The sequence below is a fragment of the Pinus tabuliformis genome, chromosome J, assembly GCF_031772625.1.
Source record: "Pinus tabuliformis cultivar Carrire ecotype Pingquan chromosome J, CPIR1, whole genome shotgun sequence".
Classification (NCBI taxonomy): Eukaryota; Viridiplantae; Streptophyta; class Pinopsida; order Pinales; family Pinaceae; genus Pinus; species Pinus tabuliformis.
Genome location: NC_142295.1, coordinates 944,365,869 through 944,392,612, shown reverse-complemented (window position 1 = coordinate 944,392,612; position 26,744 = coordinate 944,365,869).

Sequence of the window (26,744 nt, the reverse complement as noted above, 5' to 3'; positions counted from 1 at the left end):
AGTCTCCGCTTGTTGAAAAAAAATGGTGTTGCTGGTTTGCCTACAATTCCTAGAAAACATAAGCAATGTGATGCTTGCATTCTAGGAAAGCATAGCAAACAGTCTTTTCATGATTCACATTCAAGAGCACATAGGAAGCTTGAACTCATTCATTCAGATTTATGTGGTCCAATGCCTGTTTCTTCTGCAAATGGAAATAAATATATCATGACATTTATTGATGATTACACCAGAATGTGTTGGGTTTATTTTTTGAAGAACAAATCTGATGCTTTTCAAACATTCAAGAATTTTCATAAATGGATTGAAAATGATGCACAATCTCATATTGGGTCTATTCGCACTGATAATGGAAAAGAATATACATCAAATGAATTTGAACACTATCTTCGCCAACATGGGATTAAACATCAAACAACTGTGCCTTATAATCCTCAACAGAATGGTGTAGCTGAAAGAATGAACAGAACAATTTTGAATATGGTACGATCCATGCTTTTCTTCAAAAATGTAAAGACAATGTTTTGGGCTGATGCTATTCTATGTGCTGCATATATAAAGAATAGATGTCCATCTAGTGTTATAAAAAACAAGACTCCTTATGAATTGTGGTATGGACATGTTCCTTCGGTAAAACATCTCAGGATTTTTGGTTCCACCTGTTATGCTTTAATACCAAAGGTACATAGAAACAAACTTGGTGCTAGAAGTCGTAAGTGTATCTTCCTAGGGTATTCAAACACATCTAAAGCATACCGCCTCTATGATGAAGTAAATAAAAAGTTTGTTTTATCTAGAGATGTCATTTTTCTTGAATCATCCAAATCTGACAGTGTTGTTGAGCGGCAACTTGATCGCTTGGATAGATTCACAAAACCGAAATCATTCCAAGAGTTTGATAATCAGATTCCACATCTTGAAGGGGGGATTCCTATACTAGATCAACATGTGGAATCTCCTTCTGAAGAACAATCTCCCCTGCATGACACTCCAACAACGGATGATGCTTTAAGTGATGTAATTGATAGAATTGGGAGACTTAATCTTGATTCAGTCCCAACTCAATCAACAGAACAGCCTGGACCATCTCAGAAAGGTCCCCCAAAGTGGCTGACAAATACATTTGAAAGTGTTCATCCTGATGAAATTGGAAAAACAGGAACCAGAAATACAAACCGACAAGATGGAGGTGATGTAGATAACTCTAATTCACCTATTGATATGGATGTTACTTATGATTGTGAATTGAACTTGTCTACAGATTTTGAACCAACTTCCTTCAAAGAAGCTGCTTCTCATGATGAATGGAAAGAAGCAATGTAGAAGGAGTATGATGCCCTCATAAAGAATGGCACTTGGAAGCTGGTTGATCCTCCATTTGGAACTAAACCAATTGGCTGCAAGTGGGTCTACAAGAACAAGTACAAAGCTGATGGCTCACTTGACAAGCACAAAGCTAGGCTTGTGGCAAAAGGTTTTGCACAGAAGGAAGGGGTTGATTATGAGGAAACTTTTGCTCCCACAGCAAAATGGGCCACCATCCGGACACTCTTTGCACTAGCTGCTCAGAACGGTTGGAAAGTCCATCAAATGGATGTAAAAACTGCATTCTTGAATGGAGACCTAAAAGAGAATGTTTTTATGTCCCAGCCTAAAGGATTTGCTGTGAAAGGACATGAACACAAAGTATGCAAACTTGTGAAGTCCTTGTATGGCCTCAAACAAGCACCACGAGCCTGGTATGAAAAACTAACTGAGCATCTTCTGAAACTCAACTTCAAACATTTTGATCTTGATGATGCAACTTTATTTGTCAAGAAAGTTGGCAAAACAGTTGTATATCTTGTGGTATATGTAGATGATCTTTTAATGACAGGGAACAATGAAAGCTATATTGCATCCATAAAGAAACAATTAGGAAAAAATTTTGAAATGATTGATTTGGGCTATGTTCATTACTATCTTGGCATTGAAGTAACCCAACATCCAAAGTCCATATTTCTTTCTCAAAAGAAATACATTGGAGATTTGTTAAACAGATTTGGCATGACAGAGTGCAATCCCCTTTGTACTCCAATGGAACAAAACTTGAAGCTCACATCTATTGAAGGAAAGGAATTTGAGGATGCAACAATGTATAGACAGCTTGTAGGAAGTCTCATCTACCTCACTACTACCAGACCAGACATTTCATTTGCTGTTGGAATCCTCTCCAGGTTCATGCAAAAGCCTTGTCAGGGACATTGGTCTGCTGCAAAAAGAGTTCTAAGGTACTTGAAGGGAACTCAAGACCTTGGAATCAAGTATACACAGGTGGACGACTTCGACTTGATTGGATACTCTGATTCAGACTTCGATGGAGACAAAGAAACTGGGGTATCTACTTCAGGATATGCTATGAGTCTTGGATCAGGAGCTGTCTCCTGGAGATCACGCAAACAATCAGTACCAGCAGATTCCACAACAGAAGCAGAATATGTGGCAGCAGCTGAAGCAACGAAAGAAATTGTGTGGCTCAGGAAAATTCTTGAAGATTTGCAAGTAAAACAAATACAATCAACTCCACTCATGATTGATAACACATCTGCAATAAAGTTGGCCAAGAACCCAAAGTTCCATGATCGTACTAAGCACATCAATACTAAATATCATCTGATCCGACATCATGTTGAGGCCAAAACAATCCATCTCCGTCATTGTTCCACAAACGAGCAAATTGCAGACATCTTCACCAAAGCGCTTGGAAGAGAAAAGCTTGAAAGATTCAGAACGATGCTTGGACTCACCAACATCCCTTCAGATTAAGGGGGGGAATGTTGACACCTAATCCGAAACGGATGGGTGAACTGGACAGTCATCTAGAAGATGAACTGATCCGTTTTATTTTTGTATATAAACATGAGTTAGTTAATGAATAAGATCATCAGTTCTTTTCTCCCGCTCATCCTGGAGTTACCCTGGCCTGACAGAGACTAAAATCACAACCATGGGGTTAAAAGGAAAAGAATCAATTTCCAGCACTAGTTCTTCAGACTCACAAAATGGAACTCCAAATGAAAAGAGGAGAATAGAACTATTTCACATAAGGGTGATCTCAAAACATAACAAGATTGATACATTGTTTGATAGCGGCTCTCAAGCCAATCTTATCTCTGAAAACATGGTCAACAGTTTAAATCTGGAAATTGTTCCACATCATAAATTGTATCCACTTGGATGGGTATGTAACAATGCGCAATTTCCGGTTACTAGAAAGTGTAAACTGAGATTCGCTATTACTGCAAATTGCATAGATGAAGTGAAGCTTAACGTTGTGTCGTTAGATATTTGTGGCATGGCTTTGGGCAGCATGTACCTTTATGACAGAAAAACTATCTTCCATCGACACAAAAATAAATATGATTTATTTGAAAATGGAGTAGAATATATTGTGAGCGTTCACAACAAGAAATCAAATCTTTCACTTATTAATGTAGGGCAGATGAAAAGACTAGTGAATTTGAGCAAGAATTTTGTGCTTCTCATGATCAAACCCAAAAATGATGTTGATAATGAAGATTTTAAAGGTTGTGATTTGAATTTGAAATCTAAATTGGTTGACGTAGTTAACCAATATGATGAAATGTTTTAGGAACCAAATGGATTACCTCCCAAGAGAGGAATCCAACACAAGATATAGTTGCAACAAGATTGTCCTCTTCCTAATGTTGGCATGTACAGGATGTCAGTGACAGAAAGCACAAAAATTAAGACACAAATCCAAGAGTTGTTGAATAAAGGGATCATCAGACCATCTTCCTTGCCTTGTGGATCACCTATTGTCTTGGTGCCAAAAAAGGATTGAACATGGCGCATGTGCGTGGACTTCCGAGCATTGTGTTAGGGTCCTATAATTTATAGGATCTCAAGGTAATTAAGTATTGTATCTCAAGAATTTTATTTTGTAAATACTTGTCAATATGCCAATGATTTCCAAATAAAATAAAATAAAATAGAATAAAAATGAAAAGAGGGTACAAATAAGAAAATAGAAAAAGCAAAAACATTGAAAAAGAAATAAAAGATTGAACCCCACCAAAAGAAAGAAATTTTTTTTAAAAGGAATAATACTCAAAAGTGTTGCAAGTTTAAATGCCACTACTAATAGTTAGTTTTCTTCACTATTATTAAATAAAGGTTGTGTGCAGCTTATTCAAAATGCCACAATCACTAGCTTTTGGTTTAATCATACAGTGTAATCATGGTTAAACTTGTTTAAATTTCTGTAAATTAGGTTAGAGAATAAAGACTTACCCAACAGTTTAATCTGGGTAAATCAGTAGTTAGGTAGAAAATGACATTGATTCAATTGTTTAATCTGGATCAATAGAAGAAATAAGAGATAGGTTAGATAGTTTTTCATTTTGTATAAAAGAAAATAATGTGGGTTTTCTAGTCTAAGTGCACCCTTTGATGAAGAAAAAAATGTTAGTTTAGCTAAGGGTAGGTAGATTAGATGATTTGTAAATATTTGCCTATGTCAATTTTTTATCCTAAGTTTTAAGGATATGGTGAAAAAGGCCAAAATATCCACCATAGGATAAAGTGTTTCCACTTATATTTCATACTTCCTTTTATCCTAAGTCGGGAAAGCAAAAGTGAAAGGCACATGGCGACAAAGCTTGTTTGTCATATTATGGTTAAATTACAGCAATCTTGAAGCATCAAGATTTGATCCCGCTCATCATCCACGGTCCTCATCCACCTTCGGCCCCCCCTTTCCATCCTACCTTTACCATTGGTGGGGATCTGAAAAGATGGTTTCTCCTGTCGGGCCCCATCCTAACGTGGCAGCGCCTCATGATTTCACACCCCCCCCATCACAATCTCGCTTATCGCTTCCTACCCCCTCTGAAACTGTCATCCCCTTACCTACTTTACCGCGCCCCACCACGACTCCTCTGCCACTCTCCTCTCGCCATGTTGCATTGTCGTTAGCCAATTGAATGCTCTCCCAGAAAATGATTGTTTGACATTAATTTCATTTCTCCGGGTAACCGTTCGAAAACTAACAGTCCCACGCCATTTTCAATGAAACTTTCCCAATGTTTGAAATCTTCTGAACCCATCACTCTCCTTATTTACTTCTCATCCTATTTCTCTCCTTCTTTTCATTGTTTATTTTTTGTTATTGAAAACTTTTCACAGCGATCACTCTCAGAGCTATTCCGCGACCAGACCAACCTGAAAACTAATAGTTCCCTATTTTTTCACCTAAAAGTTAGTTACCCAAACACTTTCCTCGATAAGTTCTTCTGTAATTCCTCTTGTTTTCCACTTTGTTACATTCATGCCTCTGAAGACCATAACCCAAGACAAAACTATTAATCCTTTAATTCCCCCTTCTGTAGACTTAAATCATATCCATCTGGCGACAGGGATTATAGGATTAATGAAACCCAATGTGACTGTGATTTTTTTGAATTATATTGTTGGTTAGAAGACAAACATGCTGATAAAACTGATGAAATTGGGCTCTGGGAGTCCAATCTTCCTCGTTACATTTCCCCCCTGGCATTCCAAGCCCCAGAGTTTACCAGAAGGTGTCAGGCATATTATGTCCCTGCTCAAAGATCTATCATTGCCCCTACAGGTGACATTCTCTTCACAATTACTGCCCAATCCATTGGCCAAATGATGTTGCCTCCAAATATGGAAAATAATACTCCTTTCTCCTTAGAATCCCTCACCCAGCTTTATCAGGAGCTGGATTTCTCCACCAGAGCCAAAATCTTTGAGATCTTCTTTCCTGAGAATGCCCATTTACCCAAAAAGAATCCTCCATATCTTTCCTCCATCTTCCCTGATCAAGCCAAATAAATCATATCCATGATTTCCTATCTTTGAGGTTATTATTATGATCAATGGGTAGATGATCCCATTTTATGATTCCTCTCCATATTTTCCACAGACAACAAGCCTTCCATTGTGTTTAATTTCAGCCAATTCTTGGCTGACATTACTCATGAACAATTCATAAATTTTCCCACAGAGCAAGTGTTCAATTACACCTCCATTTTGCTTTATATGTTCCTCTACTATCAGGAAAACAAATTCAGAAGCTTGATGATGCAATAAATTAGTAGCCAATGATCTTTTGGACATCCTTGGTCGTGAAAGAACAATAAGATTTTCCTTATAAGCAGTTCATTGAAGATTTTTTTCATCCTGCCATGAACATCCTTAACATTGCAATTCAGCCCAGAATCAATGAAGAAATCAAGAGAATTTTGCACCTAACAGATCAAGCAAAGACTGGGGATTGGTATTTATACCAAAATTACACAGAGATCAGGGTTTATGGTCATGAATTGGCACCATACAAACTCCCAAAATGCCTCCCCATGAGTATTTTTTCCCTGAGTATATTAGACAGATGTTGAATTCAGATGACATCCATTTTGTAGTGGCCAAGAAGAAATCACAGTTCAAAATAAAGACACGGGTGGACCCATTTGTATGTAATACTAGGACAGCAGTGAAGAAGCTCATAAGATGCTTAAAGAAATGAATTTTAGTCTAAGTTTTACTTGGTCTTATGACCCTTGTGGCATTATTTCAAAGCTTAGAGTGTAGAATAAAAGGACTCCTTACGTTCATACTTCAAGACCTAAAATAGAGCAGTGTGCTAATCAACTGGAATGGATAGAAAACACCTTATAGGAAGCCGAAGAACAATTATTTTCCACTTCCAGTTTGCAATCTCCCACTCCCCAAGAAAAATCAAGCAAAAGATAGAGGGAGGAAGGATCTTCATCAACAACTGGTAGTGAAGCTAAAGAGTTCAGGATCAGCTATAGGAAGAGGACAAATATGACTCCTAGAGTAGAGGTGGACAAAGAGACAAAAGAGCAAGTTGCCATCATAATCACAAATTCACAACCTGCAACCAACAAATTCATAACATCTCCTACTGGACCTTCGTCATCACAAGGTCAGAAGGAAACTGAGCTAGAGTCACAGAATGTCCAAACAGAAAAAAGAAAAGACAATTTTTTACAGGTAAGGGAGATTAAGCTCAGAAATGAGATTCTAAAAAATAGTACTTATAATTAGTTTTGGAAGCAGGCCTCCAACTCACAGAGTAGGTTGTTGTCAACATTTGACACAGAGCATGGAAAGATGCAGATGGCCTTCCTTGAGGCCCAAATTCCACAGCCAAAATCAACAGCAGGCTACAAGAGTACTACGTTTGAGTTCAGCACAAAATACATTCATCACATTGATCAAATGGAGATGCACAAGCAAACTGGTGAAATGATATCTTCCACGTTGACTAACACTACTATGTCACTATATAAATTGTAGGTTTCATTTTCCAATGTTTAGTGACAATTGAAAATGGAGAAGGTGTCCTCCTTAGCAAAGGATAATAGGATCAAGTCTTTGGAAGACTTGGTGGTTAAGATAGGGTATGACCCTAAAGATGTCAATGTTGATGAGAAGATTATTAAAAAGAACAATTTGGACATTACAACCTTGAGGAAGCATCTTAAACTGCCAGCCACAGAGGATCCATTTACCAAGGACATCGAAGAAAGTGAAGCACAAAAGGCAAATATGATGAAGCTAATCATAGAGCATAATCTACAGATTAGACAAATGGAGGCAGAGATGGAGAAAATGATAAATGAGAAAGAAGAAAGTTAGAAGATGGCCATTATTCCCCTAGATGCCATACCCATTTCTCAGCTTCCAGCTACATGAACATCCACTGCAACCACTTCTTCTACTCATACTGCAAGTGCTGAATAGGTGACCAAGACACTGGAGAACATGTCACTCTAGTAAAAAGAAATCAAGACTTTGCAAGATCATCTCAAAGCTTTAGAAGTACAAAAGGCCAAAGTTGAAGCTGCTCGTGTTACTGAAATGCAGAAATCAAAAAGATTATTGGAGAAGTTGCAGAAGGTGGAAAGGGACACTTCAATTGGTCAGACCTTGGCCCAAGCCAAGGAAACCATTTGGATGAATATACTAGACTCTATGAATGAGATTTGGCCTTCTATCCAAATCATCTTTGAGCAGAAAGAGCTGATAGAAAAGGCTACAGAAACTATTGTGCAAGGAAGAGAGAAGCTTGGAGAGATGCCCACAGAAGCCTCCAACATTATCAGGTTCCTGAATTCTAAGTCCAAGTATGAGCTTGAAGAAGTAGGGATCAGTGATAGAACTGCCACTATTTTGGAAGTCAAGAAAGTCTTGACAAAGAGGAACCTTATTGATCAATTGGAAGAAAGATGTGAAACCTTGGAGCTGCAAGTAAACAGGTTCACTAATAGGATTGAAGCATTGATCCAGAAAGGACTACCCAACATTTATGTAATAAATGACAAATTAATCACTCAAGAATACTATGTCTTGAAGATGAAAGAAATGGCCAGAAGTAGTTTCAAGGTCAGTATAATAAAGGGAAGTATGACATCAAGGGCGTTTTTGGAAACCATGTCAAATGATTTCTATATACAGAATGAGGTCAAACATATTTTTACTTTGAAACCACCTTTTGCAAAATACACAAAGGTAGATGAAATTTACTGCAAGGTAACAAAATTGACCATACCAGACGTTAGGTCACTATAATACTAGTGATTCCCCCATTGCTATTGTCATTGTATCCCTTATTGTTATTGTTGTGCCCCTATTGTCCCCATATTGTTATTATTGTGCCCCATAAAATCCAAGAATTGTTCATTTGTGTAATGTAAAGGAGGTTTCCCCCTCGAAGAGGCTGAATTCTAAGACGTTGATCTATCTTTTTATCTTTTTGTGATCTGGTTTCCTAACATTTGGTATCAGAGCTTTGGATTCTAGGGTTTCGTTGCTCCAAATAGGTCATCATGGAATTTTCAATATAACTTTTTGTATGCAACATTTAAGAAGCGAAAAAAAAACCCATTTTAGATGAAATCGTGTTGAACCTCGGGTCCGAATTTCAGAGCTTGTCTCACTATATTTTCGGAGATATGATTTGAGGAAGTTAGGGTTTTTGCAAGCTCCATAATTTAAGCTAAAATAGGTCATCGTGGGATTTTCGCTATAACTATTTTGCTACGAAGTTTCAGAAGATAAGAAAAAAACCATTTGAGAAGAAATCGATCTAAACCTCGGCTTCGAATTTCAGATCCTGTCTTGCTATATTTTTGGAGATATAGTCTAAGGAAGTTAGGGTTTTTGCAGACCCCCAAATTACATTCCAAACAGGTCACCGTGGGAAAGTCATCATAACTATCTCTCTGAGCATCATATTGAAATTTTGTAAGAAGTTTCAAATAGGGGATGGACTGTAGTTTCTTGTATATATTTTTCAGATCCAAAAGTCAAAACAATGACACGTGGCACTTCATACAAGTTTTCTCTTCTAAAAAGGTATATAATTAGTTCGTCTTGGGAGATTGTGCATAAATATTTCTTAGAGAATCCAATTTCGATCAGACTAGTGGCATTGGAAAGAGGACACAGAGGGCTATGGCAGGTCGTGATTTCAAAACTGGAAGAGCTGAAATTACAAAAATACATCATATTCAATATCAGGCTCCTACAAAGTGAAAAAAAGGTGTAGTTTTTTTTTTCAATTTTTGCATAAGCTTGGTTTGAAAAAATAGTTTGAAGGAATTCAAAGGGCATAGTGAAGCATTATTATCGATAATTGATGCCCCAAGAAAGAAAATGGAAACACCTAGTAACCAACCTGAAAGCTCTAGCATGACTCATGAAGAAGAGGAAGAAATGCAACATGATATATTAAAATTACAAGACCAAGTACAACAAATGTCACTCGCACAAAAAGTAACAGAAGCTAGGATGGATGATTTAAAGAAAGACATAGAAGCTAAGATGGATGGTTTAAAGAAAGGCGTGGAAGCTAAGATGGATGGTTAAAGAAAGGCATAGAAGCTAAGATGAATGGTGTGGAAGCTAATATGGATGGTTTAAAGAAAGACACAGAAGTTAAGATGAATGGCGTGGAAACTAAGATGGACGGCGTGGAAGCTAAGATGGATGGCATGGAAACTAAGATGGACGATTTGAAGACAGATTTGAAGACAGGCATGGAAGATTTGAAGACAAATTTGACAAAGTTTCTACAAGAAATTCTTACTAATGGTGAAAGGGTAGTAAAGGAAACTCATGATGAGAACAAAATAAATGTTAATCATGATTTCATAGACTCTAACTTTGGATCGAAGAACCACCATGTTCCAAAGATCGATATGAGGAAGTTTGATGGCAAGGATCCTAGAACATGGATACTGCAGATTATGCATTGCAACTTTATATTTGGAACCAAATCAGTTTGTCTGATATCGATGGCTTTGCTTTCGTAAACAAATTTTCACTTGGGCTACTTTTACGGATGAAATGATAGCACATTATGAGGATACAAAAATCAACACATTTTTTAGCCAATTGATAAATCTTAAACAAAAGGGTTCAATGATGGAGCACATTGAGGACTTCCAAAAATTGAATATAAGAGTAAAAGATATTCTAGAGGAGCATAGGATTGATATGTTCATAGGGACTTTAAAAGATAACATCCAACATGAGTTTCGCCTTTGGCAACCAGATTCATTGGAGAAGGCATTCAGTTTGGAAAGAAAAATGGAAAGAAAAATTATGGCAACAAGGAATCCTGCCACTCACAATCATAAAGATGGAAGTGTTGCTGCCCCTAGCCATCCACAACCTACAAGGTTGACACCACAACAATTGGAAGAAAAAAGAGCAAAAGGGCTTTGTTACAGTTGTGATAGCAAATACATTAAAGGTCATAAGTGTGCTGAGAAGAAATTATTTTACATAGATTGTGAAGAGGAGGAAGAAAAGGAACAAGAAACATCAAAATAAGAGGATATACACTAGGAACAAACCCTATAAAAATAAGAAATGAACTTGACCATATCTTGTAATGCATTGGCTAGAATTACCACTCCTCAAACTATCAAGATAGAAGGGCATATCAAGAAGAAAAAGGAAATAGTGTTGATTGATTCAGGAAGTACCCATAATTTTATTCATTATAAGATGGCCAAAGAATTGAATTGCTTCCTATATCCAGCACCAGAGTGTCAAGTGATGGTTGCAAGTGGAGGAACCATTAATATCTCAGGAAAGTGCCATAATATCAAGCTATTCATGGGAGAATATGTATTGAATAGCCCAATGCTTTCCATTCCAATGGGTGGTGTTGTTGTTGTACTAGGAGTCCAATGGCTATAATCCTTGGGTACAATAGCTTTTTATTTTCAATAACTTTTCATGAAATTCTCTTCAGAAGGAAAGGAAATTGAATTAAGGGGTATCGCAGGGAAACCGAGAAAGATAATCAACTCTAATGGAATGACAAAGCTTCTAAAGAAAGAACAACAAGGCATAATTGCACAATTATGTTCACTAGAGGTTCCCACGTCAAAATCATTCATTTCTCAAGATCTCCAAAAAGTCTTGGACAATCATTCCAAGGTATTTGAGACTCCCACAGACCTCCAACCTATTCATGATCATGATCATGCTATCAATTTGATTCCAGGAAGTGTTCCTCCAAACATCAGGCCTTACAGATATCCCTATGTCCAAAAGAGCGAAATTGAATGTATGGTTGCAAAAATGCTAGAGGTTGGTATAATTCAACCTAGTCAAAGTTATTTTTCTACTCCAATAGTATTGGTTCACAAGAAAGATGGATCATGGCACATGTGTCCAGATTATAGGGAGCTCAACAAGCTCACTATTAAAGATAAATTTCCCATTCTTGTCATTGATGAATTATTGGATGAATTGCATGGATCAATTTACTTCACCAAGTTGGATCTTCGTTCATGATATCATCAAATCGGAATGAAGACTGAAGACATTCCAAAAACAACATTTAGAACTCATGAGGGTCATTATTAATTTTTGGTCATGCCTTTTGGCCTTACTAATGCACCTTCTACATTTCAAGGTTTGATGAATTCCATTTTCAAACCCTTCCTTAGAAAATTTGTGTTAGTATTTTTTGATGATATACTAATCTACAACAAGTCTTGGAAGGATCATGTCCAACATGTTGACATGGTGCTCAAACTATTGGAGGAGAAACAATTACATGCAAAAATGTCCAAATGTTTCTTTGGAGTACAAGAGGTGGAATATTTGGGTCATATTGTATCTCATGAAGGTGTTAAGGTAGACCCTAGCAAAATTAAAACCATTAAGGAATGGAAAATCCCCACATCCATAAAGCATCTACGAGGATTTCTCGGGTTGACAGGGTATTATCGCAAGTTTGTTAAGAATTATGGGAGAATAGCAGCACCTCTAACAACATTATTGAAGAAAGATGCATTCTCATGGATTGCAGAAGCAACGAAGGCCTTTGAACATCTTAAAGAGGCAATGTGCCAAGCACTAGTTTTAGCTACACCAGACTTCACAAAAACCTTTATTTTGGAACGTGATGCCTCAGGAAATGGAGTTGGTGTTGTTTTAATGCAAGAACAAAGACCCATTGCTTTCGAAAGTCATCCAATCAAAGGAAAGTATTTACACAGAGCTATTTATGAGAAGGAAATGTTGGCAATATTACATGCACTTAAGAAATGGCAACCCTACCTAATGGGAAGACACTTCAAGGTAAAAGCAGATCATGATAGTATTAAATACTTTTTGGAACAAAGATTATCTTCAAAAGAGCAGCGAAAATCGGTCACAAAGATGTTGGGCTATGACTTTGAAATAATCTACAAAAAAGGGAAGCAAAATGTTGTGGCAGATGCACTCTCAAGAAAGGATGAGGATGTGGAAGCATTTCTTTGCGCCATTTCTATTATCCAACTAGATTGGATAAACAAAGAAAGGGATGAATGGAAGAATGACGAGGAAAGGTGGGCACTCATTCAAAAGATACAGCAAGATCTCAGTACATCTGATACATTTAGCTGGAAAAATGATTCGTTATGGTACAAGGATCGGTTATACCTATGTAATAATTCCCAACTCAAACAAAATATTCTTAGGGAATTGCACACCTCTCCTTAGGAGGGCACTCAGGATTTCTAAAAACCTACCACAGGGTTAAGAAGGATTTTTTTTTGGATAGCCTTAAATCGGATATTCAAAAGTTTGTGGCGGAAGGTTTGGTTTGTCGACAAAATAAAGTTGAAACAATTAAGACCCCAGGACTATTACAACCCTTATCCATTCCAAGCCAACGTTGGGAGGAGGTTTCAATGGATTTTATCACAGGTTTACCCAAGTCCGAAGGAAAGAGTGTTATCATGGTGGTAGTTGACAAACTTACCAAGTATGCACACTTTTGTGCATTATCTCATCCATTTAAAGTGAGTACAGTTTCTACTGCATTTATGGAAACAATTCAAAAGCTACATGGAAACCCAAAGATTATTGCAAGCAACAGAGATCCCATTTTCACTGGAAATTTTTGAACAGAATTATTTCTTGTCTTGGGACTCAGTTAGCTCATAGCTCATCTTATCATCCTCAATCTGATGGGAAAACTGAGATAGTAAACAAATGTTTTTAAGGATATCATCATTGCTTTGTATCTGATAAACAGGCACAATGGGTCAAATGGTTGCCTCTGGCTGAATGGTGGTATAACACTTCCTTCCATACTACAACAAAAATGACCCCATTTATGGCACTTTATGGATATCATCCACCATCCATCACATCATATTTAAGAGAAAATTATAAGGTTCAAGCAGTGGAAGATCACATCGAGCATCAGCAACAAGTTCTAAAATTCTTACAGGATAACCTTACCTTGGCCCAAAATAGAATGAAACAGCAAGCAGATCAACATCGCAGTGAAAGAAGTTTTGATGTAGGTGATTGGGTATTCCTACAGCTACAACCATATAAACAAATGTCCCTCAAGCAAGCTAAGAAGGATAATAAATTATCACCAAAGTATTATGGTCTGTACAAGGTGTTGTAAAAGATAGGTATTATGGCATACAAATTGGAACCTCCTACAGCTTCCCGAGTGCACCCAGTTTTCCATGTTTCATGCTTAAGAAGGTTATAGGTGACAAGATTCCAGTTCAAACAATATTTTCAGAACTTGATGAGGAAGGAAAAATCATATTGGAACCTGAAGCAGTCAAAGAAACAAGAACTCGACAGCTGCGAAATCGATCAATTTCAAAGTATCTCATCAAGTGGAAGAACTTACCCATTGAAGATTCCACATGGGAGGATGAGAATTTTATACAGAAGCACCCATAACTACTCAACGTTGAGGACAACACTTTTTTGAAGGAGAGGGGCATGTTAGGTCCCTATAATACTAGTGATTCCCCCATTACTATTGTCATTGTATCCCTTATTGTTATTGTTGTGCCCTTATTGTCCCCATATTGTTATTATTGTGCCCCATAAAATCCAAGAATTTTTCATTCGTGTAATGTAAAGGAGGTTGCCCCCTCGAAGAGGCTGAATTCTAAGGTGTTGATCTATCTTTTTATCTTTTTGTGAGCTAGTTTCCTAACACCAAATGAAAAGAGATGGGAAGAAATGGTCGATTTACTAGATTGAAGGGTAATTCGAAAGCAGTAAAACAATTTCCAGCGTAGTAGCTAGCACGATAATTAGTTCAGCAACGCAGCACAGTTTCAAGTTGACTCAGCAACCAAAACAATCAAAACAGGGCCACCTTTATTTTCAGTTGTCTATGTGGCCTATTCTTCTGCCAAGAATGAATCATTATTGTTTGTAATTAGGCTAATAATACAATGTCGGTTTGACAATGATTTTGTAAAGGATTTTTTTAATTATTAGTATAAATACTTCATGGTTTGAAGTATTAAGGGTTGATTTCTGAATGTAATTTCTTTTGCATATTATATTTTTCCAAGTATTGGAGCATCAATAATACAAGGACCTTTCACAAGATTCATGTGGTGTACCAAATGGTGATGTGTCTCTTCTGTTTATCTGTTTAAACATTGTTTTTTCTTTCTCTGTTATTCTAAATATATGAATTATTTAACAGAAATTGTGACGAATAGGATTTGCTATTTAGAACACCCTATTCTGGCTATTAATAATTTTAATGTTTTCCACTGAAGTTAAATCTAGGAATTCTTAATTGCTCCTATATTTCTATTGAACCTTATACTTCTGCTATTTCACCATCCATTTAATTTCTGAAAAGATCCAAATGGTGCAACCTAGCTTTCCCTGTGAGAACTCCTCTAAAAATTGATGCAAAATCCAGTTTAATTTATAGACTCCATAGCCTAATGGAATTATAACACTTAAATCAACCAAACCAATCAAATCAAAACAAACAAGTACAGTCATAACTAGCCTAAAATTCATATAAAAAAAAAAACTAAATTAAATAGAGAGATCCCTCTCTGAAGCTGGTAGGGCTAGATTTTAGCTTCCAAATTGGTTTTGATGTTGTCCAATGTGTTTACTCCCTCAACCTCAAAAATACAAAATGACAACACATTGAATAAAATTACGGTAAATAACCGTTACCCACTACCCAAAATAGATGATTTACGGGATCAATTGAAAGATGCAAATATATTACTAAGCTGGACTTAAGAAGTGGCTACCATCAAATTAAAATAGCTAAAGGAGACATTTGGAAGACATCGTTCAAAACAAAACAAGGTTTATTTGAATGGCTAGTTATGTCGGTTGGTTTATGTAATGCTCCTGCTACATTCATGCGTGTGATGAATGATGTGTTGAGGCCATTTCTTGATGAATTTGTCATAGTCTACTTAGATGACATCTTAATTTTCAGTAAATATTGTGTTGAAAATGTCATGCATGTAAGAAAAGTACCTGATGTCTTAAAAAAAGAACATTTGTATCTAAAGATGTCAAAGTCCGAGTTTGGAAAGACTTCTTTAGTTTACTTGGGTCATATTGTTGGAGGAGGTGAGTTGAAAATAGATCCCTCCAAGGTTGATGTCATTGTGAAATGGCCAAGGCCCAAAACAATTATGGAGGTAAGAAGTTTTCTGGGAGAAGCCCAATATTGGAGGAAATTTATTGCTAATTTTTCTCTTATAGCAGCTCCTTTGCATGCACTGACCAATGTGAAAAAGGTTTTTCAGTGGGGAGGAAAACAACAAAAGGCCTTTGACGCATTGAAGGAAAATATTAATACAGCTCTCATACTCCCACTTCCAGACTTGAGACAATCATTTGAGATTCAAACAGATGATAGTGACTACGCTATGGGTGCAATCTTCATGCAGCATGGTAAGCCTATCTGTTTTCATTAGGAAACTTTTAATGGTGCAGTGATTAACTATCCTACATATGACCAGGAATTGTATGCATTGGTGCAAAGTGTGAAAAAATGGAAACATTACTTGATGGGTAAGGAGGCAGTCATTCTCATTTCTGAAATATTTGAGCTCTGACCTACTACGGATGCCTGCGCACCTGCAGCCATTAACCGAACCCTGCAACCCTACTCGTATTTGACGGATCACGCTGCGCCGCCAGTCCACTGCTGAAGGCCTTTCATGGCACAGCCAGCAGGAGGGGCGGGCTCCGCCCCCCCTCCTTTGTATACCCCAACCACCGGCGAGAAGCAGAACAAAATCCCTCTGACCCCGCCTGGCAATACTCCCGAAACAGAGCAAGAAGGACAGAGGACCAATGACAACGAGATCCATGCAGATCAGCCTGCAGCTGCAGACTCAGAAACTGAAAAGCGCCAAAACGCCTCTTCGTCACAGCCAAAGGCGACTTCGGCTACCTGCATACCGAAGGCGGCAGAACGCATCAAGATAGAACTGCCCAGTCACCGAATCAATGGAGAAATCCAGTACATGCAGGATCACGCCTTGATCGGAAAATTTCTGGGCTTTTGGCCGACAGAAAAAGCCTTGTATGGTTGGATAGCATCAAAGTGGAAACCCAAGGGACAAGTTACACTGCAAATGGGTCCAAAAGGCTTCTTCACAGCCATATTTAACTGTGTAGAGGACAAATCTAGGATATTCGAGGGTGGCCCATACTTCTTCAACTCATCAGGACTGTACCTCACAGAATGGAAGCCATGATTCAACCCTGATAAAGAAGATTTCAGCTGGGCTCCTGTATGGATCAGGATGTACTCCCTCCCAGTGGAATACTAGAAGGAAGAAACGCTTGCAGACATTGGCAGCAGATTGGGGACCTTCATCAAAGTCGCAGAGGAAACAAAAACGCGCAAATACACATCCTATGCTCGGATCTGCATTAAGATGCACCTCACCAAGACTCTGGCAGACTCGGTAAGTCTCTATCACGATGATTTTGAATGGATCCAAACTCTTGATTATGAACACATACCTTTTCGTTGCCGCAAATGCCATGTGCATGGGCACCTTTTCAGGGACTGCCCTCTTAATCAGCAATCCAAAGCCTTTCCCACTGAACCCCTGACCGATTCGGAAGGCTTTATCAAAATCCCTAACCGCCGCAGGCATACCAAGAAAAGTTAGGCAGCCCCAGAAATCACAACCAGATTAGACTCTAGGAACAAATTTTCTCCTCTGGCTACCCAAGACCCTCCTAGTGTGGAGCCTTTGGAATCTGTTTCTCAGCCCTCTTCATCCTTCAATCCCCCAGCCCACAAGCATTCAGTTAATCCTGGCTCTTTTCAATCTCCTCTCCCACCTTTTGAAGACATCTCAAAGGTTGCTCCAGATCCCAGCGCCCCATCTGCCGGCAAAGGGAAATCAGTTTTAGACTCAAAACAACAAGCCTCTGCCATGGATTTAGACGCAGCTTTAGCGCTAAGCCTACAGGATACCACAGAGGAGGATGAGCAAAATGCCCCTAGCAACATGGAACAAGATCCGGAGAACATTATCCTAGAAGGTATTGATATCCTAAAACTTGAAACAGCCTGCAAACAAAAAGAATACAATACCATTCCTCCCTGGCAAATAGATCGGCTAGAAGGAGTCCTAGCCAAGGTTCAGCACAACAAAAATCTAGGCATACAGGGAGGAAGTCCGTGGGATGGAAAAAAGAACCTAAAAGAAACCAAGAAGAGGGGACGCAAAACGGATCTACAGCGAACCATCGCAGTGGGAGAATTACTTATGGAATCAGGGAGATTCCCTAAGTTGACCAAGTACTACAAACCCACATCCCAGTTACCATGAAGCTCATCTCCTGGAATGTGAGAGGACTCAACAACCCCTCAAAACTCAGGATGATCAAGAACTTGATACAACAAGAAAAACCTTCCTTGGTTTTTCTTCAAGAAACCAAAAGCAGCACAACTGCTATGGAGAAGGCTCGAAACAAGATTTGGGCAGGCAGCAGCTCAATGTCAGTAGATGCCTCAGGGGCTTCGGGTGGACTAGCCATACTATGGAATCCATAGATCCTTACTCTTTATGACTTCCATGCCACCCATTTCCTCATTCAAGCATCCTTTCATCTAATAGGAACAAATATCCACGGGCACCTTTCAAATGTCTATTTTCCGCAAAACATACAGCAGAAATTGGATCTGTTGGAAACGATCTCCATTCTTAATGAGCACAGACAGTTCCCGCTCTGGATCAGTGGAGGAGACTACAACATTATACAATCGCTGGAGGAGAAGACAGGTGGTAGAACAAGGTTAGAAAATGACAGCAAAGGACTCAGAGATTTTATTCAGGACAACCACCTTATGGACATTCCAACCACCAATGGGATCTTCACTTGGACTAACAAGCGCAGTGGCACCAATCATATTGCTTCCAGGCTAGACAGGTTCCTCCTCTCAGATAATGCAATCCATCTAGGCGGAGACTTCAATGCATCCATCTTGCCCCACGGAGGATCGGACCACTGGCCCATAATGCTCCAATGGTCTCGGCCTGGTACACGATGCAATAGGCCTTTCCGATTTGAAGCCTTCTGGTTTACAAACCCAAAATTCAAGCAAATAGTAGAAGAAGCATGGAAGTCCTACAAGCCGCCAGAAGGAGCCAAAATGTATCAATTCCAACAAAAGCTAAAAAATTTAAAACAAGTCCTCAAAAATTGGAATAGAACACAATTTGGCAACATACAGGAAAATCGACAAAAGTTGGAAAAGCAAATGGAAGCACTACAGCAAGATATCATTAAAGAAGGACGAACAGAGGAACAGTCCCAACAAGAGCAAATCCTCTGACATCAAATAGAAGAACGGAGGAAACAAGAAGAAATACTCTGGCGACAAAAATCGCGAATCAGCTGGCTAAAAGAAGGAGAAAAGAACACTAAATTTTTTCACAGGACAGCCATCCAAAGGCGTATGCACAACAACATCACCTTCATCAACAACCAACAAGGAGAGAGAGTCGAAGCCCACGAAGACATGGAAAAGGAATTTACAAACTACTTTCAAGACATCCTTAAAGAGCCGGCAGGTAACAAGGACGCGGAAATTAGGGCCATCACTCAGCATATTCCTCGAATAATAACAGAAGAGCACAACAACAAATTGATACAGCCCACATCTCTAAAAGAAATTGAAGAGGCCATGAACCAGCTCAAGGACGGCAAAGCCCCTGGGCCAGACGGCTTTACAGCCAATTTCTACCATGAATTTTGGGAGCTAATCAAGGAAGAGGTCTGGGAACTAGTGGAAGAATCAAGAAGCATGCATTGGATTCTCCCGACCCTCAACACCACCTTTATAGCATTAGTCCCCAAGTGTGTTGAACCAAGTAAACCTGAAAACTACAGACCCATCGCTCTATGCAACGTAATATACAAACTCATCACCAAGGTCATCGTAAATCGGCTCAAACCACTCTTGCCTTTACTCATTTCGCCGGAACAAACAGGTTATGTTGAAGGGAGGCAGATCATGGATGGCATCATCTTATCAAATGAGGTGATTCACTCTCTCAAGATTCTACAAAAGCCAGGTATGCTTCTAAAACTAGATTTATCTAAAGCATTTGACAAGCTCAGTTGGAACTACATACAAAAAATGCTTTTAGCTTTTGGCTTCAGTCACACTTGGACAAGATGGATTATCAATTTGATCTCCTCTCCGAGATTCTCAGTTCTGTTAAATGGTTCTCCTTCTTCTCCCTTTCGGCCATCTAGGGGCATAAGACAAGGGGACCCTCTGTCACCTTTCCTCTTTGTCCTTATGGCCGAGGGGCTGGGTAGATTGCTAAAGGCAGCTGTCTCCTCCCAAATGCTCAAAGGCATCTCTGTTCATGGCCTTCCCCCTCAATCCCACCAGCAGTTTGTTGACGACACCATGTTCTTTGGGCACCCTTCCTCGCAAGAAGCCTCTGTCTTTAATTCCCTGCTTTCCATTTTCTCCAAAGCTTCAGGTACCTCCATCAATGCCTCGAAATCCCAGCTCTACTTCTTTAACACTCCCCCCTCCACTCAAAGGAACATAGCCAGAATAATGGGATTCACTATCTCCAAGCTTCCGTCAACCTACTTAGGGGCTCCCCTGGCCGCTGCAGCTATAAAGCATTTCTCCTGGCAGACTCTTCTAGATAAGCTTGAATCCAAACTCTCTCTTTGGACTTTCCGGGCTCTCAACATTGCCAACAGGCTTGTTCTGATCAAATCGGTCCTTCAGGCCATGCCTTTATACCTCTTTTCACTCTTGGCCGCCCCTAAATGGGTTCTAAAAACCATTCGCAATCTTCAGCGTAACTTCCTTTGGGGGTCATCTGGCTTGAATAGGAAATGGGCGCTTGTAAATTGGCAGGACGTCTGTAAACCCAAGTCGGAAGGTGGACTAGGTCTGCGAGATCCTATGCAAAGCAACAATACTATGGGAGCTCGAATGTGGTGGAACTGGATCACCAAGCCTAACTCACCATGGGCCAAACTATGGCAGGCCAAATATGCACCAGGCAGTCAATGGAATGATTTAATCAGAATCAACTCTACTACTCAAGGATCACCTATATGGAACGCAGCCAAACCCCACAGTAAGTTCATTCAAGAACATAGTTTCTGGGAAATTCACTCCGGCAACATGGCAAGATTCTGGGAGGACTCTTGGCAGCAGCTCCCCAGGCTGGCTACAGTATTTCAAAAGCCTCTTTGGCAAGTGCAGATGCAGCAAACACACCTCACTCATGTCCACCAATTCTGGCAACAATCCACAAGTCACGATTTCAGAATCTGGAAGCAGGCCAGTCTCTGGCAGAGAGATTGGCTAGGAGAAACATATGTGGATATAGATCAAGAATTATCATACAGAAGAATCTGATACTCCACTCAACAGGATTGACTTAGATGGGGCCATAAGCCTAAAGGAACTTTCACCACCAAAGAGGCACACCAGCTCAGATACACCGACAACCAAATCGATAAGGACCACATCTGGGAAAAGGTCTGGCAGCCAGGACTATGGCCCAAAATCTCTACCTTCCTATGGCTTCTCAGCAAAAGAAGAATAGTCACTTGGGACAACCTGATAAAACGAGGATTCGTAGGGCCATCAAGGTGCCCAAATTGCAACCTTCACTCTGAGACAATCGGTCATCTCATGGAAACATGTCAGCTAGCAGCGCAAATATGGAGGAAAGTGGAAACCTGCAATATGAGATCAACAGCCAGGACAGAATATATAACCGAGAATTTAAGGAATTGGCCCAAAAACCCCTTCAAGAGTCAGCTTCTTAACTCTTTGTGGAGCCTCTTACCAGGATTCATATATTGGACTCTTTGGAAGGAAAGAAATCATAGAATTTTTAACAATTCCTCCCGGTCCATCGATGCCTTATGGCTGATCTTAAACAAACACCTGCAAGAAACTCTTGCCATCAAAACCTGGTCAGATGCAGATATGCCAGACTCTCCAATGGAACGCAGGATTCTGACGGCATGGAATTTGAACCTCTCAGCAATAATGAAGGAAAGCACCCGAACCTCCAACAGCATCGCCTCTCCTACCAGCTGGTCCCCTCCAGCAAATGCCACCTACAAGTTAAACTTTGATGGAGCAGCCAAAGGTAATCCAGGACACGCAGGCTATGGAGGAATTTTCAGAAATCATACAGGGGCAGTAATGCAGATCTTCTATGGCTCACTTGGGAAAGACACCAACAATGTAGCTGAATTAGAAGGATTATGGAGGGGCATATGCCTTGCAGAACAAAATAGCTACTTCCCATTGTAAGTGGAGGGAGATTCCTTAATTCTTATCAATGCCGCTCAAAGAATTCAGGCAGGCACGCCAGCTGTCAAGGTGGCCACGAGCTGGAGGCTACTAAGCAGACTGGAATCATTGGAGGAAAAGCTACAAAATCCCCAAAGTATAACCTTCAAACACGTAAGAAGAACAGCGAATAAAGTGGCAGATAGACTTGCCAACCAAGGAGCATCTCAGTGCATTCTATATTTCACAGGATCTCTAGATACATCAGAAGATGACAAGCTTAAAAATGATTGCATTTCCCTGGCGCAGAAGGATCTCACCCCCCCGGATGCGGGTGCAGAAAGGACGTGTTGATGGCGTTAGCGGTCACGTGGGCAGGTGGCAGGCCCGTGATGACAAGCGGTACCAGGTGAGGCGGGATATCAACCCGCAAGCAATCCGACGGCCGAAGGCATTAATGCCGGTCTTCTCTGCTCGCGCGAGTTGCTTGGCTAACGGTGCCATGGAGCATTTTAATGGGGAGGGGTTTGTTCTGCAGAGGAATGTGGGATGGCATAACGTCGATGCCCTGCTGAGTTCAGAGGAGAAAGAGGAGAAGTGCATTCTGCCGGTTTCAGGGCAAGGGACGAGCACGCCCTGCAACTGCGCTGAGTTTGTGTTTGTCCTAAGCGCTGAGGAAGCTCCGGGTGCCTGCGTGAGGGTGCATCTGGAAAAGCCAGTAATGCAGAGGGAGAGGCCGCGTATGTGCAGCAGACGAGGGGGAACCAGAGGCAGGGCCTCCACGCAGCGGCAAGGCCACAACTCGCCTTCCTCCTCCATTGAGGTCACGTCAGTGCCTCAGAGGTTCCAAGGAAGTAATGAGGAAGGGGGCGGACGTGCTGGTAGAAGCACTCGTTCTGAGGAGGGTCAGACGGAGCATCCAACGCTCAGGTATAGGCTCCCTTGCCCTCAAGCCAATTCTACTCTGGTAATTTCCATTATGATTGAGCCGGGAGTCTCCCAAAGCGCGGAGGCAGAGCCGATTATTGCTGCAAGCCATCCTGTGCGAGAGGCAGAGCCTTCACCGGATTGGCAACGCTTCAGTAGAGAGGAATCCCCCATCGCGTGCCTTCCGGTTGAGGCAGTACCCAGTCGTCTGGCCCCTAGACGCGAGTGCGAAATTGACCTCGAGCACCCAGCTAAAGATTGTGCCCCTGCCGTCGGTCCTTCAGCGCTTGCTGGTCCAAGCAAGCCAGCTCAGGGAGGGACCTCTGGCGCGGTCATCCCTCTCTCAGACTCCGAGGATTCTCTCTGTTTCGGATGCCGAGTAGAAGAGGTGCCCTATACCACCGATGAAGAATGAGCTCGCTCCCGGTAACCTCAGCTGCATTTCTTGGGTTTTCTGTTTATGATTCTTCCAACTGGTATCGACATATATGTCAATGTGTCGGATGTAATTGTTCATGTCTGTCTTTGTCTGGGTCAGTCCATGGTCCTGGTGTCTGTTCAGAGTCTATGTGTCTTCAGTGGCCAAGTATCAAATTCCAATTTTTGATTTTGCTCAATTTTGGAACTGTAATCATGGCAAGAAGAGGGCTGATAGGTAAATCTCCATAGCCTTGCCCACTGTACTCTATATGTATCTCTGTTTTGTATGATAATAGAATTAGTCGTATTCAGAAAAAAAAAAAAAAAAAAAAGGAGGCAGTCATTCATGATGATCATTAGCCATTGCAATACTTGCAATCTCAATCAAAGTTGTAGCAATCAAGGCACTTACGATGGATGGGTTTCCTTCAACAATTCTACTTGGTAATCAGATATAAGAAAGGTATCTACAGTAAAGTAGTTGATATGCTTTCTAGGCCGATTGTTAGTGCAACTACTTTACTCAAGCATAATTTTTTTTACATGAAAGTTATATTAAGCAATATGCATCAAATAATGACTTTCAAGATTTTTATGCAAGCTTGAGTCAAGGTAACCAAGTAGAGGAATTGGATTATCATTTGCATGATAACTTGTTGTACCATCTTGGCAAGCTTTGTATTCCACAGGGAGAAAGAGTTAACATCATAATGGAGGCACATACTTCTCTTATTGTTGGTCATTTCGGTGTAAGACAGTGGCACATCTACAGAGGTATTGTTATTGGCCTTGTATGCTTGAAAGTGTGTCTCATTTTATTAAAGGATGTTCATTATGTGAAATAAGTAATCCTAGTAATAGGAATTTAGGATTGTACACACCACTTCTGGTTCCTTCACGGCCATGGGAGAGTGTTCCTATGGATTTTGTAGGAGGTCTTCCATTGTCAAAAACAAGTCATGATTATTTGTATGTAGTTGTGGATAGGTTCAGAAAAATGTGTATTTTGATGCCATGTAAAAAGAAAGTTACAACTGAACAAACTTCTCAGTTATTCTTTCAGAATGTTTGGGTGCATTTTGGATGTCCCACATCAATTGTTAGTGATCGAGATTCTCGCTTTGAGGGGAATTTTTGGTCAAACTTGTGGGGATTCATGGACACAAAACTAAAAAAGAGTACAACATTTCATCCACAAACAGATGGTCAAACAGAGGTGGTGAACAGAACAGTGATACATCTTCTTTGTGGTATTGCAACAAGCATCCTAAGTTGTGGGATGAACAATTGCACTATATTCAGCATGCTTACAACCGAGCCAAGCACTCTTCCACTCAAACTTCACCATTTGAGGCATGCATGGGATACTTGCCTAAATCTCCTTTGGATTTATTTTTGGCAAATATGTTGCTATTCAAGGTCATAGCGACATAGACAAAGCAAGAAATTCATTGAACAAATACAATCAGTACACCAAAAGGTTCAAGAACAGCTTGAGAAAAGCCAAGGCAAGTACAAAGAAAGGCATGACAAGCGTCATCAAGATCACAAATTTCAAGTTGGTGATGAAATTTGGATTCACATTAACAAAGAGAGGCTTCGAGGAGAAGGTAAAAAGCTCAAACCAATTAGATATGGTCTATTCAAAATTTCGGAAAAGATTGGTAATAATGCCTTCAGGTTGGATTTTCCTTCATATATGCAAATTTGTGTTGTTATTAATGTTGAGAATTTAAGATTATATGAGACTTTGATTGAAGATCAAGGAGAGAATGTTTAAATTCCATCTATCGAAGACTTTTCTCCAGAATTCCTTGATGTGCTTCAACAAGACACTATACTTGACAGAAGAACAAGGACAACAAAAAGGGGAAGTATCGATTATCTTCGAGTGGGGCTCAAAGGCACAATTCCTTCAAAAGCCAAATGGATGGAGGTTGGAAAGGTGAGCGAACTGTACCCTCGCCTTATGAACAACTGAAAGTGATCCTTTTGGGGTCCAAAAGGCTTCCATTGGGGAGGAGTGATCAGGTGCTCAAAATTATGCTAAAAAAATCAAAGTGTCGGAGTTTGATCAAACCTAGCTTTAGATCGAATATCTCATCATTTGAATCCAACAGTGTGAACGAAGCTCAAATCCGAGCTCGTATGCAGAAGTTATAGCAAGTCAAAGTTCAGGTTTGACTTGGACACATGGCAAGATTGGATGATGTGGCAAGGCCCTTCAACCAATGAGGAGGCGTCAAGTAGCAGGTCACCATTGGCCCCTGCATATCGCAAATCACAAGTCGCGGGCAGATCATGTTAAATAATCGGCCCCTGATCAGGGAATGGATGTGATACGATAAATCGTAATCACACATCAAGGAAGTGAAGTACTATAGAATCGGCCCTCGGCGGGATTAGGGTTGCAATGCGATATCGCAATCAAAAATTGCAAACAGGGCAGAGTCCCACATTCATAAGACCATCGGTACTTCACGATTGTGATTAGCAAAAGATTTCGGATGCAATACAATTATGAACTGGGTTTAATCGTCCGTCGGGTCTACCAGATCGCAATCGCCCAATCGTCATCGCGTTCACAAACCTTAAGCCCGTTGGTCCCTACCGATTGTGATTTGCGATAAAATAGCCGAGTAACAGAATATGTCCCACCGCACAGTGAAATTTCTCCTAGTTAGCACTTTTTTGGGGCTAATTTGTAGGATCATGCCGGATGTGGAGAATTTTGTGGAATGAATAGTGGGAAAACTAAGAGAAGTCATAACTCCATCAGTTTTCCACCAAATTGGTTGAAAAAAGAGGCTAGATATCCATTTTTGGGTATTCTGGACTGATTAGAGCATGTTTCAAAAGCATTTGAGCATTGTAAATATATCTTTTTACACTTTTGAGCATAATAGAGAGGCCCAAACCATTGGAAGCTAGACCAAGGAGACGTATCCTAGGAGGGGTGAACTCATTTATCATGTGCTTGTTGTAATGTATTTTTGATAATGTTCTGTATATGTTTATGATGTTGTTCAGTTTTTGGTTTATGTTAAATTTCTCATAAAATTAACATAAAAACTCTTCATTTTACTTGCAAAAATTGATGAATCCTTGATAATAATGAAAGCATTTTGTTTATAATCTGCAGAATATCTTACCACTGCAAACTAATATTCTAAATCAGATAGCCTACCTCCTCAAACAAGGATCTGGTTAGGAAAAACAACAAAATGAAAATGCTCGACACACCATTACTTGAACTGGA